At 43.0% G+C, this 11,720-nt stretch overlaps 1 protein-coding gene and 1 long non-coding RNA gene across 5 annotated transcripts in view; one reads left to right on the top strand and one right to left on the bottom strand.

Annotated features, from left to right (window-relative positions):
• The window catches only part of FMN1 (formin 1), a 423,173-nt gene extending 416,074 nt beyond the window's left edge, over positions 1 to 7,099 (bottom strand). For 2 of the 3 annotated variants that reach the window (XM_074394140.1, XM_074394139.1), the window contains exons 1-2: positions 7,008 to 7,099; positions 6,361 to 6,504 (exon numbers count right to left, since the gene is read on the bottom strand). The gene's annotated coding sequence lies outside the window, so the exon portion shown is untranslated. The remainder of the gene's footprint in view (positions 1 to 6,360; positions 6,505 to 7,007) is intronic. The other variant, XM_003935753.4, reaches the window with a different exon arrangement.
• A 215-nt stretch (positions 7,100 to 7,314) lies between these two features.
• LOC141583664 (uncharacterized) lies at positions 7,315 to 11,377 on the top strand. Of its 2 annotated transcripts, XR_012516419.1 has the most exons (3): positions 7,315 to 7,631; positions 9,427 to 9,542; positions 11,076 to 11,377. It is a non-coding gene; the product is annotated as an uncharacterized LOC141583664 (long non-coding RNA). The 2 variants fall into 2 exon arrangements; XR_012516418.1 differs by having other exon boundaries at positions 9,427 to 11,377.
• Positions 11,378 to 11,720: the final 343 nt, after the last annotated feature.

An 11,720-nucleotide genomic window follows, 5' to 3' on the forward strand; every position in this document is an offset into this window, starting at 1 on the left:
TTTAACTAGTCCTGGCCAGGAACACAGTCATATCTACAAGGACCCCATGCCTACTATATATTGGGGTCATTCCCAGAGAAAAGAATATAGATGTGAACAAGGCAGACATCCCCAATTGGTGTACTTCTAAAAGAAAGTAGTGTTCAAAAACATAGATATTAATCCATGTTTACTTTTATTTGTCCTTGTATTTTCCCCTTTGCTTAACCTTCACTGGGGAAGGTATCAGAATTGCTATTCATTACATCAGGAGAGTTATGTGGTAAGGAGAAAAAGATAAATAGCCTGTGATTATTCCTGGATTTTGTTTCCCCAAATTGTAAACTCTTAACAACATAGGGCATTTCTTGAAGGATGTACAAAGGAGTGAGATTAATTGACATGAAGAGTCCTGAAGAACCCTGAAAAGAGAATTATCCCCCCAGGGCTGTTGGGAAAGGAAGGTGAGAGGCTTGTGGATCCTGGAAGGAGGACACCCAGGCTATACTTCCTGGCAGTGTCCCCAGAGAGGTCACATGACCTTAGAGCCTTGTGTGCTATACCTCGGTAAGAAAGAACCACAGGAAATGTCAACCAAAAAATTCTGTGTGAATACAGCCACAGATGACTACCACTGAGAGAGCTGGGAGAGCAGAATTACTGAGTGCTGCAGAGTAACCTGTGCAGTCTGATGCCTCAGTGACCAGAGGGTGCCTCTTCCCATGCCATGGCACTATGTCAGTTCCCTGGAGGCTTGACACAACTCTGGGGAGTGGTATAATTCTGAGAAAGACTGAGGTTAATTGTTCCACCTTTTCACAAAGAAAAGGCTTGAAATAGAAATGAACATGGTTTCTAAAAAATAAAGAGATAATTTTCATATACCTCTCTTTGTGGATGGAGAGTCTTATCTGCAAGGCTTGAATGAAAATGACAGGAGCAAAATGAAAATTGAGTAGTTCTGATTCCTTACGCTCCGTGAATTTGACCCATCTTTTTCAAGCAGCTGGATTTGTACATCATGCACTGATTGAAATGCTAAAAGCCCTCTTTTAAAAAAGCCGACTTAGCATTTTTTCAAATCCTCTTGTCATTAATGACCTTAGTTTTCCTGAAGCTGTTGCCCTGGGTCCATGTCATATCTATCTATATATCTATGTATATGTATATGTATATGTATACATATAAACATGCACATGTGCACACACACATACACACACACACACGCACACACACACACACGCACACACATCTATCTCGTCTTAGACTATATACCTCTTCTGTGTGTTTCTTCCTTCTTAGATGTGGTTCAAGCAGAAGCTCCCTACACAACTACTTTGGAGTCTTCAGCTACATCTTTCTTTTGCTTTTTCATCTGCCGAGTTTGCGACTATGACATAAGAATTTTGTTTTTCTTAATAAATTCTGTTAAATTCCTGAATTTAGCTGATAGTGCTGTAATATGGCAGCTATTGATACATTCTAGCCAAAGATTAAAAAACAAAAAAGCCAATCACCAGAAACTGAGTCTGAGAGTTGACTGGCTTCAGTTTTGTAGGCTGCAGGGCTATTACTTCCTAAAGAGAAGTTGAGTGATGTAATGAACAAAGCCCAGGGAGTCAGGTGAATTGGATCTATTCTTGGCTGTGCCACTGACCATGTGTGACCTTGGGCAAGTCACTTTTTATCTCCCATCTCAGTTTTCTCCACTGTATAACTAGAAAAATGTCTTGTCACTTAACTAGAAAAAATCTGGGCACAAGAGTTACTGTTGCTTGCTGCTTGAAAAAAAAAATTTTTTTTTTCCAGTCTACCACAGTTTTCCTGAAGACAATGTGATATCATGGAGTTTCAGTTCTTCAAATAATCATGACAATTAGAATTAAATTATGTTTTTGGAGCTTAAAATTAGGACCAACTGAAAATAAATCAGAAAGTGATCTTAACAAAAGGCCAGTACCTCCATTATGTGTGATATGTTTTATTCATATTTACTTGGGGTTGGATGGGTAGGAAAGAGGGAAAGCCCAGCTAGTCTCCTGTAGGTAGAAGGTAAAGGATGCTACAATAGAAATAGAAATAATGAGAGAGAGGAGGACGTTGGCAAACAAGGACAGGACTGATGCCAATTCTGTAGATGAAATCCATTTTCTGCAGAACTGTGGGCTTTTAAAAAATTATTTGCCAAGCTCTCCAAATACGAGCTAGGCTTAGAAAATTTTCTAAAGTGGCTGCTTTCATCTAAAAAGAGAAAGGATAATAATTTTAATGCCTAAAAAAGCAACTCTTGCTTTTCACTATATTCATACCCAGAATACTGAACTTTATTTATGGTTTATCCTGCTCTGAAAGTTTAAAATGTTTTAAAACAGGAATGTTCTCTGAGGCTTACTAGAGCACAGGCAGAAAATAGAAAGCAAGCCTGGCAGGTAAATACTATCCAGATTTCATTGACAGCCAGACCCTTAAGCAAACACATTAACCTCTATGATCCTTGATTTCCTCATCTGCTGGAGAGGTACAGTACCATTTACCTACTTCACAGAGGAACCAGCAGATCACATAACCGAAGGAAGGAATTTAAGTCTTCTATATTAAGCCAAGGATGGACACAGAGAAAACATACAACTCATGCTCACTTGGTCTTGCCCTTAGAAAAGACTTTGCGGACATTTTTCTCAGAATAGAACATCGAGTTACATGGATTCCATAGTGTAATGGTGAGAAATCAGCTTTATTAGTACTCACAGGGCTGAGACCATAGGGATGTGCTTTCGGTTAGTGAAGAGATCAAAGCAGCAATGCACACTTTGAAAATGGTAACAAAGATTTTATTCACTGCCTCTTGGGGACTGAACACATTTAGACATAGCAACGTTTGCCCAGTTGTAATTCTCAAAGAGGAGGAAGACCATTAAATGCTATGACAGCAATTCTTCCCAAATACTTTCTCCATTCTGGCTCAGCAATCCTTATAATAGCAAAGAGCAAAAAAATCTGCTCTTCGATACTTAGAGAAAGTGTGAAGAGATTGAAAAGAGTTCTTGAAACTCTAAAGAAGAGATTTTAGAGAGCATGAGACAGTGTTACAATCACCTGTGTGTTGCTCAAAAGATGCTATTGGTTCAGTTTCATTTGCCCAAATATTTAACCCTTGGGAAACCATGAGGTTTCCCAAAATCACTATAGTGAGTGAATCACCAGGGAGGGCTTCTCCTAATAAGTAGACAGTTCTCTTTCTCTTTGATAGGTTCATACTTTTCCTTCACTATCTCACAGAGGACATCACTAGAGAAAGCACCTAGGCCTAGATGAATGCGGATAGATACTCATGTGGGCAAAAAACAGAAAAACAGCGCAACTATGGCTAAAGCAGTGTTTAACAACAAGCACTGCTGTCTGATGGATTTCTAGACTACTGGTCTTCAGATCATATCATGTTCTCCGAGCTTCTTTAACAAAAACATGAACTAGAGCACTCCTACTGGAAAGCCTATAGCAGGGGTGTGAGTACTAGTGTCCTGGCAGCAGCATCCTAATGGTGTCTCCCACCCCACTTTGACAGCCTTGTCTATCCTCCCAGTCAGCCTTCTGGCTGTGCCTGCTGCTTCTCCATTAATGTCCGGATCCTGATGACAAACATGAACATTAAAAAGTCCTGGCTACCTCCAAAGTATTTTCCCCAATAGCCTTTCACTTGGAAGACCACAGTAAAAAAGTGTTTAATTTGAAAGGTGTTCATCATTAGCAGTGACCTATGACAATTTACAAGAGGTAGGCATAGTTCTAATAAGATGGAACATAAAACAAGTCAGTATTAAGGAAACAGGAGATGAGTTGGTTAAAGAAAACAAGCTTAATTATCAGTCTGCTTCCTAGAGAGGTGCATCACAGAGATCTTGGTCATTTCAGGGCAGTGGTGAGGTAAGGATGTCCACAGGGAGGATGAACTCTCTTCTCTCTCCCCCATCCTCAAACATGCACTAAGGCAGTATTTGCTGAAAGCCTAGATAAACATAGAAATCCAGATAACTTTGGGAGATTTTTCACTCTTAGCTAGGGAACTTGAGAAATGCAAGTGAGAGGGAATGCTCCATTTCCCAGACCCTTGCTTTATAGGCTGACAAGGTAAAGAGGTTCATCTTTACATCTTCCCACTTTAGTAATTACTATTTTATAAAGCATAGAGTTGATGCTTTGTCAGCACTTCAGCACAGACACTAAATATAGGGATGCTTCAGTTCCTTCACAAGGCCAGCCTGTTGGTGCAAGCTTATGTTAGCTGCAGGTGAATACAATTCCTATAGTTTAGCATCTCTGCAAGATCAGGCAAATCAGATTAACAGCTGTAATTCTGTCAACACAGGCTGGGACCTGTTGAGAATTAAGCTGATTTTTAAGACAAAGGCCATGTACATCTAAAAATAATGGCTACTATTAAAACCAGATCCCAACAAGAGATTATGAATAACCCCTAAACATGGTCATATTACCAGTAGTAGCATCACTACAAGATATGAAATATCCGTTATATCCATTATGAATTTTCACACTGATATACATAAAGTTGTAATAAGAAAACCATTAAAAGCAAGATCATCTAAAACACACCACAGCTTGGGATGGTGTGCATGAATCCAAAACTTTAACATAAAACTAGATTTTGAGGCATGGTATATGAGATAAGAGAGAAGCATTTCTCAATTTTCTATCAAGGATGTTTACCATCATCACATCAAGTTCCAGTCAGACCCCACTCCTCTTCCTCTGCGAACAGCTCCACCAGTTTTATGTTGGGAAAGGGAGGATGACCAGGATATGAGATCTACCCTTAGAAAATCATAGGACCTAGGGACCCCATTTCCTTGGCCAAACATTTAGTCTAGGCAGGGTTAAGCCTGTGACAAAGGCTTCATCAATCACAGTCAGTGCATTGAACACTCAGTGAGAAAGAAGCAGCCTAGTACAGGCCTAGAGGCCTGGAAATTTTCTCTAAAGCTGCATGTTTAATGTATCTCAACTAAGAATCTGCTAAGTACTTGTGAAGGCTGATGAGAGAAATGTCTGTCCAAACACAGCTGGCTTCAATAGCGGCACCCCTCAAAGATGTAGTGCTGTAAGGAACCTGAAGGCTACCATTCCCCATTTGCACCAGTTCTGAGACCTAAAAAGGATAAAGACACTGGAAAAAAGTACATACTCTTCAGGGAAAGAAGACTGGTGTTTTTTATCCTTCTCAGCTAGTATTATTAAGAGCAGTTACCATAAATTCCCCACTTATAATGTGCCAGAAACTACTGAGCATTTTACCTATATTATCTCATTTAGTCCTCACACCTTCTCCTAAGAGACAGTATTATCCCTATTTTACAGACGATAAATTAAAATTAAAGAGGCAAGCAACTTGCAAAAATCTGAGGTAGTCAGTGGCTGGTCAAAGATATGAAGCTACGTCTAACAGGTTTATGAGTTTAACCATTATAATATACTGTCTCGCAACTCCTCTCCATTGTTTTCCTCCATTGAAGCCACTGCTTCTTAGTTCCTGCAATATGTCTAACTATCCATTGGTCCTGCTCCTGGACTATAACACAGTTGAGGAAAAGGAGACTAGTGTCTAGATATCTGATCAAGACAAGCTGGGACCTCTTTGACTCACTGTGGAAGCAACATCTTCCACAATGACAGCTCATCTGGTATGCAATCTCAGCTTTACTGTTTTCCCTCCCAAAAAAGGGTTAATAAGTCGGCAATCCAAGAGATTTGCAGTAAGCCCTGGAAACAGCTGAGCAATGGCTGTTGAATCCCATTGGTGTGCCTATAAGGTACTACCTGGTGTAGACAACAGGATATAATTCTCTCTCCCTGGAATTTAGACCTCTCCAACACATACACACACACACACACACACACACACACACACACACAAAGATGGCATAGCAGATGATGACACAAGTCCCATATGCAAACATGAATAGTAAACATGCTTCAGTACAGCTGGAGCCACTGTGGCAGAAAGTCAGATTGTCTGCTACTCGACCTGATCTTCTTAAAGGATTGGGTCTGGACATTCACCACTCCACGACTTAAACACCATATACATATACCACAGGTTCAAACTCTGCATTCGGCCCATTCAGAATGTGTGAGTGCTAACATGGAACTCTCCAGCAGACAGCAAGCAGAAATTTGGATGATTAAAGGGTTTTGTTTGGCAATCTCAATTGCAAATGAGAAGAAGGAAAATCCTCCCAACTCACACTCTGCTTCCAGCTGCTTGTCCTTGAGTTAAATGAGGGCTTGGCTCTGGCCTCGCGGGGCTAGGGCACTGCTTGTTATTTGGTGGTGGGGGAGGGGGTGGGGGGATCGGTCAGCACTTACATGCCTTTCGAGAATCTGCCTTTACAGAACTTGAAGAGCTCTGATGGAGGAACAGAGATGCTGTGATAGTAGTGGCCTTGGAGGTGGTGGTAAGTGGCGATGGTGATGATGATGAAAGAAGAAAACAGTGATGGTAAATGTCACCTATAAACGCAAGCACAAAGCAGCAACAGATACACTTCTAGTCATTGCCAACCATAGTAATGAAGCTGCTTCTGTTCCCAGTCCAATCCCATTGTGGTGCTCCCCCTCTGCGCTAAACACATCCAGCTTCAAAAAAAACCGCTGTATCTCTCCCACCCCCCCTGCCCCCCGCCCTTCCGCCCTCCACCTTTCCTGTGCCAAGCTGGGAATGAGACTGCACTGGCGGGTTAAGGGGGCTGGGAACTGCGAGTTAACGACAGGAGTTCTGTAGTGAGGGGCGTTGGGATGACCCGGAGGGCCCACCAACGCGCACTTCGGAGCATGGTGGTGTGGAGGCTGAGGAAACCACACAGAAGGGGAGGAAGATAAGCTGACGGGGTAAATAGACTTGATGCCTCATTCCAAGAACCCTGAAGCCGCGGGGGAAGGCGGGGCAGGGAGCCTTTGGTCGGGAAGAAAAGATACGGGCAGATGGCCAGCAGAACAGACAAGACTCTCTTTACCTGACCAGGTGCAACAGCCGTAGCGGCTGCAGCGAGGATGCCGCGCTCCAGTCCAGAGCCAGAGCCCGAAGCGGCCGCTGCGCCGACCTCCACTGAGGCCCCGCCCCCACCCCGCCCCTCAGGCAACAGGCCCCGCCTTCCTAGCACGCGCCGGCCTGACGAGCTGTTTGGGGGAGGCGAGCAGTAAACTGATAGGCAGGGGTTAAGACCAGTGGAAACGTAAAGCGGCTGGAGAGGCGGGGCGGGAGGCAGTGGCTCCCAATCAGCTGCGGAGCCGCGCGGCCTGACTCGGGAGCAGTCCTTTGGCGCTGTCTGTTCCGGGCTGCGGGATTGGAGGCGGTGGTCTAAGAAGGACGGCCGGGGCAACAGCTAGTCTCTCGCTTCTTGTCCCCAGCTTGTCTGTTTCCGAGCGCCTCTCAAGGCGCACGCTCTGGACCTGTTCGAATGAGGGAAGGGAACCGGTCTGTAACTCCCACAATTCCCGAGGTTCCCACTTCTCCAGATCCGGCGAGGTAGTTTCGCTCCAGTGGCCGGGTCCAACCCCTGGCCCCTGCACCCTCAGCGTAGCCGTTCTTGATCGTAAGCGCTAAAAGGAGCAAAGGAGGAGAACTCAAGAATCCACACGTAAGCCCAAACCCTGACATTAGTCTTTTCCCCTAGCATCTCCCGCCTGCACTGCCTCCTAGTAGCTTTTTAACTACAGCTGCTGAATGGCGTGTAAATTACTCTCACTGGTTGAATTAAATGCAAAATAGGCTTAGCCTGAGATATGGTAAGGGCCTTGGTAATCTGAGAAGGAAAGACTGAGTCCGGATGTCAAGAGGCCTGGGCCTCACGAGGGAGTTTCTCTGCTTATTTGAACACCGCAGAGTTGAAGAAGATCTTGTTACTGCTATTTCTGTGCTGGTGAATCAGTAGAGACCTTGATGGCAAGGTACTGTTTTGTCCCCAAGTGTCTAATCATTACTGAAATGAACTACCTTCAAACTTTTCCTAAGAGGATTTGAGGTCTTAATGTCGTTGAGATTTGGAATGTGATTTGAGTGACACTGAAGTCTTTTCCAAGTAGGTAAGGCAAGAAAGGGCATTGTCTTTAATCTGCTTTTGGATAAATGCTAACCATGTTATCCATTTAGTACTTGAAGACAGAATTTTGTCCTGATAGATACTGTTTTCAAATAATAAATAAATAGGAACATTTTGGGAGGTATTTTTAAGGTGTTTTTTTTCACTATTTGTTTTCTAGAAATAATAGTGTATGGGAATTCTGATTTATTCTTATTCATAATATTAGCCAAACACTGATCGGCAATTAATTTGTTTATTTAACACAGGGTCTCACTCTGTTACCCAGGCTGGAGTGCAGTGACATGATCTTGGCTCATGTCACTGCAGCCTCAACATCCTGAGCTCAAACCATCCTCCCACCTCAGCCTGCAGAGTAGCTGGGACTACAGACATGCACCACCATGTCCAGCTAATTTTTTAATTTTTTATTTGTAGAGACAGGATTTCAGCATATTGCCCAAGCTGATCTCAAACTCCTGAGCTCAAGCAACCCTCCCTTCTCACCCTCCCCAAATGCTGGGATTACAGTTGTGAAGTGCTGTGCCTGGCTCCATAGGCACTTTATGTACATTATCTCCTTCAATCCTCACATCTTCCTCTTATAAATTCCACTTACAGATAAGAAAACTCAGGCTCCCAAAGTTCAAATAAATGGCCTTGGGTCACATTGGTAGTTAGGAGTATAGTCAATACTAGGTCAGTACATCTTCTGCCTAAAAATCATTATCATCAGTTAAGAGAATAAGAAGACTCAGTGCAACTCTTGATTCTTTGATGCTTTTTTCTTTTTACCTGAAAATTGTCATAGAGGGATCCAGTTTTCACACTATTGGCTTCTTGAAACTGCAGCCTCAGAAGCACCTCTAAGATTGAAGCATCACCTCTGAAATGTGTTAGGAGCAATTGCTAGTCAGCTTTGCTCATGGAAGGGAGCTGTGATTTGCTGTTGTTTGGAAGGAAGCAAATTTTTGCGGGGCTTGAATCAAACTAGGTTTTAATTGATGAAGAAATCTTTTAAAGTCCACCTACAAAACAATATGGTCATACGAACTTAGTCCTAGAAAGGTAAAAGGATGTTAATCCAAAGTCTTATTCCAGCATTGTTTCAACAGCTTTCTGAAGAAATTCCTAAATCCTACTCCGTCCTTTAATCAAACCTGGAAATATGTACTTGCTTTAAGGTTGGTTGGGGGAGGGAGTTGGAGGTATTTTATAGAGAAAGGAGAAGAAAAGTGTTTTCCCAAAGAGGCTATTTATAAAGACTAAATAAGTCAAAGGTTATAGATCAATATAAAGGCAGATACTAATTAACAAGTTACTGGATTTTTTTTTTTTTTTTTTTTTTTGACAGTTTCACTCTGTCATCCAGGCTGGACTGCAGTTGCGCAATCTTGGCTCACTACAACCTTTGCGTCTCAGGTTCAAATGATTCTTCTGCCTCAGCGTCGTGAGTATCTGGGACTACAGGTATGTGCTACCACATCTGGCTTTTTTTTTTGTTTTTTTAATAGAGATGGGGTTTCACCATGTTGTCCAGGCTGGTCTCGAACTGCTGACCTCAAGCCGTCTGCCTGTCTTGGCCTCCCAAAGTGCTGGGATTACACTGTGAGCCATCATGACTGGCTTGTTAGTAGAATATTTATGTGCTTCTTGCTTATAAACAGTTACTGGCCGAGAGCATGGTCCCAGGAGTTTGAGACCAGCCTGGGCAAGGTAGTGAGACTCGATCTGTACAAAAATAAATGTTAAAAAATTAGCTGGGTGTGGTGGTACATACTTGAAGTCCCAGCAACTCGGGAGGCTAAGGCAGGAGGATTGCTTAAGCCATTGCCCTGTAGCCTCGGTGACAGAGCTAGACCATGTCTCAAAATAAAAAGATAAAAGATGAAAAAATAGCCACTAAGTGCCTAATATATGTTAGATACTGTACTAGACTCTGGGGATATTCAGTTCAATAAAGCCCATTTCCCCATGGAAATGCACAGCCTAGCTGAGAACACTCAATCTGGACCATACTTGAAGAGATTACTTTATCAACAAAATTACTAATCTTTACAACCACCCAGCAGGGTAAGTGTTATTACCACATCAAGGCTGAGGAAAGTGGGACTAGAGAGGATAATGACTCACTTGAGGTTGCACGTTTAAGCAAAAGTCTTGACCCCAAATCATTCTGACCTGGAGGCCCACATTTTCTTTTCTTTTAGACCAAGTCTCATTCTGTTGCCCAGGCTGCAGTGCAGTGGCACCGTCTTGGCTCACTGCAACCTCTTCTTCTCGGGTTCAAGCAATTCTCCTGCCTCAGCCTCCCGAGTAGCTGGGATTACAGGCATCCGCCACCACGCCCAGCTAATTTTTTGCATTTTTAGTAGAGACAGCATTTTGCCAAATTGGCTATGCTGGTCTTGAACTTCTGACCTCATAGTCTGCCCACCTCAGCTTCCGAAAGCACTGGGATTACAGGCATCAGCCACCATGCCTGGCCAAGGCCCACATTTTCACAGTATACCATGCTGTCTTCCTAAGAGAAAAAGCTATCTCTAATAATCCTTAATGAAATGCGTTACTCCTAAAATATGTGAAATATATGATACAATGCCTATGAATTTGAAATTTGGTCAATTTGCTTATCAAAGGGAACCAAGAAAATGGAAATAATGGTCTCTGCCTACATAGGGCTTAAGGTACTATTTACAGATTCTCCTTTGAAGTCCCCAGGGGTAAGTAGGATTTCATGAGATTCCCCATTTATTCTTGTGTTATTGTATACATATATTTTAATATATAAATACATATATAATTAATTTTAATACATATAATAATTTTCATTCAGGATTCCTGGCTCATGCCTCCCCTAGCCATTGCTGGTCTTTTGTTATAATGTTGTACGTGTTAGGCTTCAGGGCCAGGCCTCAGAAAACAGAGTCTCTCTCCTGCCCTATCCTTATCTGCTCTAAGGCAGGATTCTAATCTCCCCTCTTTCTGACTGTGGGTTTTAAGACCCTCCCCACCGAGGTTCCCGTCCTATACACTGGAAGAAGAAATGCTGGCATCATGAAGCTTCCATAATAGCCCAAGAGGACGGGGTGTGGAGAGCTTTTAGAGAACTGAACCTGTAGAGGCTGCAGGAAGGTGAAGAAAAACTCATCCATGTGCTAGGAGGATGGCGCAGCCCAACTCCTGGGGACAGAAGCTCCCACACTTGGGACCCTTGCAGACCTCACTCTATAATTTCTTCATCTGGCTGTTTATTTGTATTCTTTAAAATACCCTTCTTAATAAACTGGTAAATGTGTTTCTGAGTTCTGTGAGCCGCTCTAGCAAGTTAATCAAACCCAAAGAAGGGAGTATTGGGAACTCCAACTTAAAGCTGGTCGGTCAGAAGTTCCAGAGGCGCCCCAACTTGCAAGTGGTGGGGCATGGAGAGGGTGGTCTCGTGGGTCAGAGTCCTCAGTCTATGGACTCTTGACACTGTCTGTAAGGACATAGTGTTAGAACTGAATTGGAGGACACCCAGCTGGTGTATACTGCTTGGTCTGGGGGAGAAAACTCCCCACACCTTTGGTTATAGAAGTCTTCTGTGTTGATGTTCATTGTGGTGGTGTGAGAGCAGAGGGAAAAGGTGATTTGCGAGCATTTTTCCCA

Source organism: Saimiri boliviensis, chromosome 2 (genome assembly GCF_048565385.1).
Source record: "Saimiri boliviensis isolate mSaiBol1 chromosome 2, mSaiBol1.pri, whole genome shotgun sequence".
NCBI lineage: Eukaryota > Metazoa > Chordata > Mammalia > Primates > Cebidae > Saimiri > Saimiri boliviensis.